Below are 6,256 nucleotides of genomic sequence, written 5' to 3'. Positions count from 1 at the left end.
TCTCACAGCATCTCAGTATTTCTCACGTCTGCTCAGAGATGGCTTTTCTTGATGGAAACCTATCATGAAGACACATCAGGACACTCTGAGAGGAACCAGATCTACACTTCCTGATATGATCAAGTCTAAATGGATAGCTCAGGATTTCTCTAAATTTAGGTGACAGCGTGTTATTTCCCTACCAGTCCTTGGCCACTACAGCCTCATTTCTGAAAGACCCGATTTTACTCACCTACCTCACATGTGGGTCTCCAGCACAGGCAGGAGTAGCGCAGCAGGAACTGCTGTCTCCTAAGGTTGTGCTGTTCCCAGTGAAACAGCACAGATCTCTCTCGTCCACCTGCAAAATACACTGTTTTCTGCTTGTTGTGAAGAGGTGCGTGCCTATACGCATGAAAAAAATACAGTCCATTTGCAAGGTGAAACAGATCAGCTTACGGACATCTGCAGATAGGGCGCAAAATGCTGGAAGGAAGGGCAAAGTCAGAAAACTTTCTTCATATAAAGGAATATAATGATATATGAGCTTTCCTTTAAAACACTACTCTTTCAGACAAAAACGTCAGTGAAACAGGACTAGTGGGAAGCAAATGGAAGGGCTGGGAGGAAGAGAGGTTCTCTTATTTCAGTAGGAACAACTCACTCGACCTGAGCAACCTGCTCCTCCCTTTACCCCCAGGGTCCTTTTGCAACACGTCTGCTCAGGAATGCGAGGCTGAGTGCTCCAAGGTGCAACGTGTTCATTTACAAATGACATGATGATAGGAGCTGCCCTAGATAGCACAGGACTGGAGCCAAAGCCCAAGTTGCTTTCCTAGAGCTGAGCGTTGGAAAGCCACGTTTCCTTTGCGTGTTGTCCCAGCTCCACTGCTGCCTGCAGGGATGACGGGTGGCACAACTGAGCTGGTTCTCCGTAACACTGCATCTCTGGCGCTCACATCTCATGCCCAGATCACTTGAGCACACTTGTGCTGTGCTAAGGAGAAAGCTGGGCTGCTCCAACAAAGATAAATCGCAGGGATTAGCACAAGCTGCTGACCGAGCTTCTGAGGGATCCTGCTTGATCACAGGCTCCCCTCCTCCACCCCTCGCTTACCTGTGAGACAGGGAACAAGCTCCTTGCCAACGCGTGAAACAGAGAGAGCAGTAGCTAGTCTGGATCAACACAAAATTTAATAATTCCTCATTCTTCCCCTTGCACAGGACAGTTGCTGCAGCCCTAGATCTCAGCTCAGACAATAACTATGCCCTCGCACTGCAATCTTTAATTGGCACTTTCCTGCCAAGCCTCAGCGTTCTGCACTTCGCTCCTTCCACGTGAGAGCTGCCGCAAACAAAGCAGCCCGCTGACCCACTTATCTCCCACGTGAAGGCACACGAAGCCTCGCTTCGGTCACCAAACAGAAAAGAAAATCGGATAGCACGAGGTTTTGATTAGAGGGAAGTGAGCAAATGGATCCGAGGCTCACAGGGTGCACATGGGCACGTCTGTGTGGCCCTGCTCACTCGCAGTAAGGTGGCCACCCAAGGAGAAGCATCACATGTAATCCAGGAAGTGTTAATTGGGGCCTTTTTTTTTTTTTTTTTTTTTTTTTTTTTTTTTTGGTTTTGTGACTCTGGAGTCCAAGCTGAACCCCCCCAAAACTGAACTGGCTACCAAAAAGCTGCTGCTTTCCACCCTTTCTGACCTGAGACAGATCTAATGCAGTGGCCTAGAAGGCGAATGGTTCCTTGTCTTAGCTAGAAACAGGCACCAGGTCTCACAGCTGGATCGCAGCTGCACGTGCCCCCATTTTTCCTGGCTGCCCTCAGGCCTCTGGGAAGAGACATTTACAGGCCAAACTAAGAGGACTCCTATTTTTGTCTTACATTTAAGCTTACATTAAAACACATTTCAGCCCCATTTCCCCTTCCCTCCTAATACTGCACTTACACTCTTTCAGATGGATTTATCCCCTTCCCGTCCTTGTTCTGTTTAGCCTTCTTCTGATTTTATTTCATCTTTTTTCCACCATCCACAGCCTTACAATTACGCTCACATCTCCTGTTTAATACATGCACGTCACACACGCATACCTTAGCAGCACGGATTCTTTTAATCTTTGGAAAAGGTTTCCTTTTCATCCTCACCCAAATACTAAGTCAACTGGAAAGTGACACATCAAGGTTAGGCATGCAGTCTGCTCTTGACAAGGGAAAAGCGCTGAGCTCCGCAAGAGAGGCTAAGTAAGTGGATTAAGATCCTTTTCAAAGATTAGGTCACCCTTCACCCCAAGTGCAGATTCCTCCCGAAATTAATGCAAGCTCTTACGAATTCAACGGGAAGGCTGACGTTGAACAACACGGTAAGTGTACCGCTGAACTGACTGTCCAAGTCACCGACCCCAAATGGTTGGTAAAAACCCACTGCTTGGATCTGCATCGTGTCCTAATACAGCAGGATTTCATCTTGTAAAGCTACGAGCCGGGGGGGAAGCAGCTGAGGCAGTTGTTCTCAGGACCAGACCTAGGGCTGCAGCCTGTCTGCTGTGACCGCACTGGCATCACACCCAAGGGTAAGGCTCGCCTCAGGAGAGGACGGACGGCCCCAAAGGTGAGCATTTTGCCCTCACACAGCTCCCTCCTGCCCAGCCATAAAGCTCCGGCAGCTGCAGCAAACCCGGATGGTTTGTTTTTCAGGATTTAGTTCAGAATTCCCCTTAAGCATCACCCAATAAATAATTAATGTGTTTGCATAGGAAAGCTGAGGAAGCAGCTTTACGGATTTGTCTGACATTTCCTCAGCCCTTCGCTCCTGGGCAGCTCAACGGCCCAGCCTCCCCAGCCGCCAGCCAGGAGGCTCGTGCAAGCTCAGCCTGGCACCTGCAAGTCTCACCGGGTCCCTTCAGCACTGCAGAATCACAGCCTTCAGGTAGTGGTTTGCTTTTCTCCATCTAGGGCTGCATCCACATCCACGGGCTGGGCTCCCAGGGCTCGGGGACGTGCTCCACATCTCCCTCATCCCAGCAAAACCACAGCACCTCCTGCCAAAAACAGCCGGGCAGCACCCGAGCCAGGTGCACAGCGAGACCCGGCTGCTGCAGGGGCTGGAATCAGCCTGCAGGGACGGTCACTGTGCGAAGGGCCAGCCCAAAATACACACGCTGCTGTTCCACTCGGGCGCCAGCTCTGTGTCCTGCCCGCAAACCACGCAGCAGCTGAGTAACCTACCGCACCGACCAAATGAAGAGGTAACAAACCTGCTCCTAGCGCTCCGCTCGTCTTTGCTGCAGCTCCCGCTCTGATTAATTGAATGCCTCCCTTAAATCCCAGGCAGAAGCGTTTCTTTTGTTTTCCTCTTTCTCCCATCCCTCACCAAGCTCTTTAGTGCTGCGCATCCCTCTCTGCATTATTCAGCACGCTGAGCCTTACTGGGAAGCCACACGCAATGAACTGCTTGCAGTAAAGCAGCCCAACGTTTCAAGAAAGCCTCGAACCAGCATTTTCTCCCCCTGATCAGAGCCAAGGCTTGTGTAGGAGCCTCCCCATAGTGTATCCTCTCCCAGCACAAGAGATCCATGTAGTTACTGGCCACAGGGACCGGGGTGTGTAACATTTCCCCAGCTGGCTCTGAGACCTGCTGGCCTTGGGCAGGGAGGGCTGGGCCTGGATTTGGGGGCTCAGGCAGGTGCACGAGGCTCTGCCCACTGCCTCTGACCCCACAGCAGCCAGGGTCCCCTCAGTCATGAGGGTGCAGGCCACTGGTGCCTGGAGTTGGATGCCACACGGATTTGGGGGTTTGATCACAAGCTCTGGCAAAAGGGATGTGTTCGAACAGCTTCCTGAGCAGCGAGGGAGTTTGGGGCAAGAGGAGGATGTGCAAAGTGAGGACCAAACATCCCAGTACCATCAAGGGAAGGTCGATAGAGGAGGACTTTGCCAGAGCTCCCCCTGCCTCTGCTGGTGCTTCCCTTGGAGAGGACATGACACCACCTCTCAGAGCTCCTCCCTCGCACCACACACTACTTGCAGACTGCTTGTAGCCTTGCTCCTTGGGGCTGCAGACACTTTAAAAGCCAGGTATGCAAACTGACAGGCTCGTTACTAGCAAGAGCAAGCATCACTTGCCCAGCCTGCTCTCCTCCTCCACCTGGGACCCACGAGCAGGCACCTGGACCTTGGCTTCCAGCACACTCCCTGCACACCACACGGCCTGGGCACCCCATGCTGCATCTAACAGACCACACAAATACGGAAAACATCCTTAATTTCTAGCAGCCTAACACTTCCAAGCTCACCAACACCTTTTCCTCTAGTTTGGCTTCATCATCCCTCTCCCGTTTTTCCAGCCACTTCTGCCCTTCTTTCCCTTTTTACTTCCCGTACTTCATGCACTGGGAAATCCTGTGTGCTCCTCAGCTCCATCCCCTTCCTGCAAAGAGGAATCTGAGTAAGTGTGCAGATTTTTCTCAACACCCAGGTGCTTCTGAAGCTTGAGCACAGTGCTACGCCCACAGGTGGCCAACAAAGCTCCTCCACAAAGTCACTCAGTACAGAAGGGCAGAGAGCTTGCAACTTACGCCTTGCAGACAAAATGCCCCGCGCACCTTTTATCCCTGTAAAACAGCCCACAGCCCTACACCCAGCGGCCAGGAACTCCACACGTGTCCAAGATGAGCGTGCAAATGGCTGGAGAGCTGAGAAATGAGACCCGGTGCAAGGACCAGAGCACAGCTCCTGACACAGCACGGCTGTCCATTTGCTACGGAAACTATGCTTGGTGAGTATCAGGTGTCCGAATTTCTGCTTACGTGCATCTCCCAGGACAGCAGCGTATTAATAACACGGCAGCCTAAAAACAGAAGCTATCTCCAAGAAAACTTACCCTTCAGCTGAGTGCCTTGCTCACTGACTGTTACTCAAACGGCTCTGAGTTTTCCTTCCATGAGATCTGCCGTCTAAGCAAATCAGTTCGCAGATGGCCAATAAGCAAAAGGAAAATTACAGCAGGAAGAGGATCTTATGGCAGGCACAGTTTTCATGGATGCCTTCTTCCCATCAAGGCTCACATTGGCATACAAATCTGGAGAGAAAGCAGCAGCCAGGGTGCTGCGTAAAGACACACACCTTCAAGAGATGTGCAGAAGCACACAAACAAGTCCCTGGGAGATCTCACAACGGGACGGGACAGCCCAGGCACGACAAGCACAGTGAGTGAAACCGCAGAGCCCAAGATGGAAGAAAGCAGCCAGCTCAGAGGCGCAGCCAGGTCACTGCAAACCGCTCGGGCGAGGTTTCATTCTCGTTCTGGAGCTCATTTCCCAGGGAACCTTACGCCCCGTTTGTCAGAGCAGCACGTCCCCACACAGCCGGTACGTGCTGCCCCCCTGTGCCAGACAGCACACTAGGCACTCAGCTCCACACAGGAAAAAGCATAGCCCTGCTTCTTCCTCACCTTGCCCTACCAGCCCTCTTTATTCACTCAAAGAATATCTATTTTTTTAAAAAAGAAAACCGCCCATTCTGGGCAGACGCACTCTGTTTCTCTTCTGTTGCTCTCTGCTGCATGAAGTCTTGTAGCAGTCTTGTAGGACAAACTCACCGAAGGGGCTTCCCCCACACTTAAGAGTGACAAAGGAAAACTGTCTAATTTCAGTCACTGTGCACACACAATTATTCGAGTGATCAGGTGGGACAGGAGGGAATTAGCCTGCCAATGGTTCTGATTTCTCCTCTGCCATGAGTCCCCCTGAGAACAGCCAAGGAACCAGGAGCAGCCACCCACCTGCACAGGCAGTTAGCACCTGGGCTGTCCTCTGAAGCCTTCTGCCAAGTGTGAGCTAGAGCAGTGCAGCAGCAGAGCATTTAATCTCAGGCAGTAAAAGATCAAGGCCAAGTAGCTGCTACAAAACAAATTGGAATTTCTGCGTTGCTCAGACGTGAAAGAAAATTCAAAGTCTGCCTGCACAGTCCAACCGCACCTCCAGACAGGACAGGTTAAGTCCAGAAGTCAGACGCAGGCTGTGAGCACACCTCCCACATCTAGCCACACCTTGGCAACCTCCTAAGGCAGGATCCAGTTTCTGGAGCAGTGAGTTAACACCTTCTCTAAGAGGAAAGCCCTCAGCGTGGGTTCTGTAACATCTTCAAACAACAAAAACTTGAGAGAAACACCTGCTGGAGAAAGATTTTTTAAAAGCATCTCCAGCTTCTGTACCACCTCCAGTAAGTAAAGGGCAGCTGGGCAAGAGATAAGCTGTAGGCATGCAGCTTGTCC

The sequence above is a fragment of the Aythya ferina genome (genome assembly GCF_964211825.1).
Source record: "Aythya ferina genome assembly, chromosome: 6".
Lineage (NCBI taxonomy): Eukaryota > Metazoa > Chordata > Aves > Anseriformes > Anatidae > Aythya > Aythya ferina.
Note: the sequence above shows the minus strand (reverse complement) of the source record.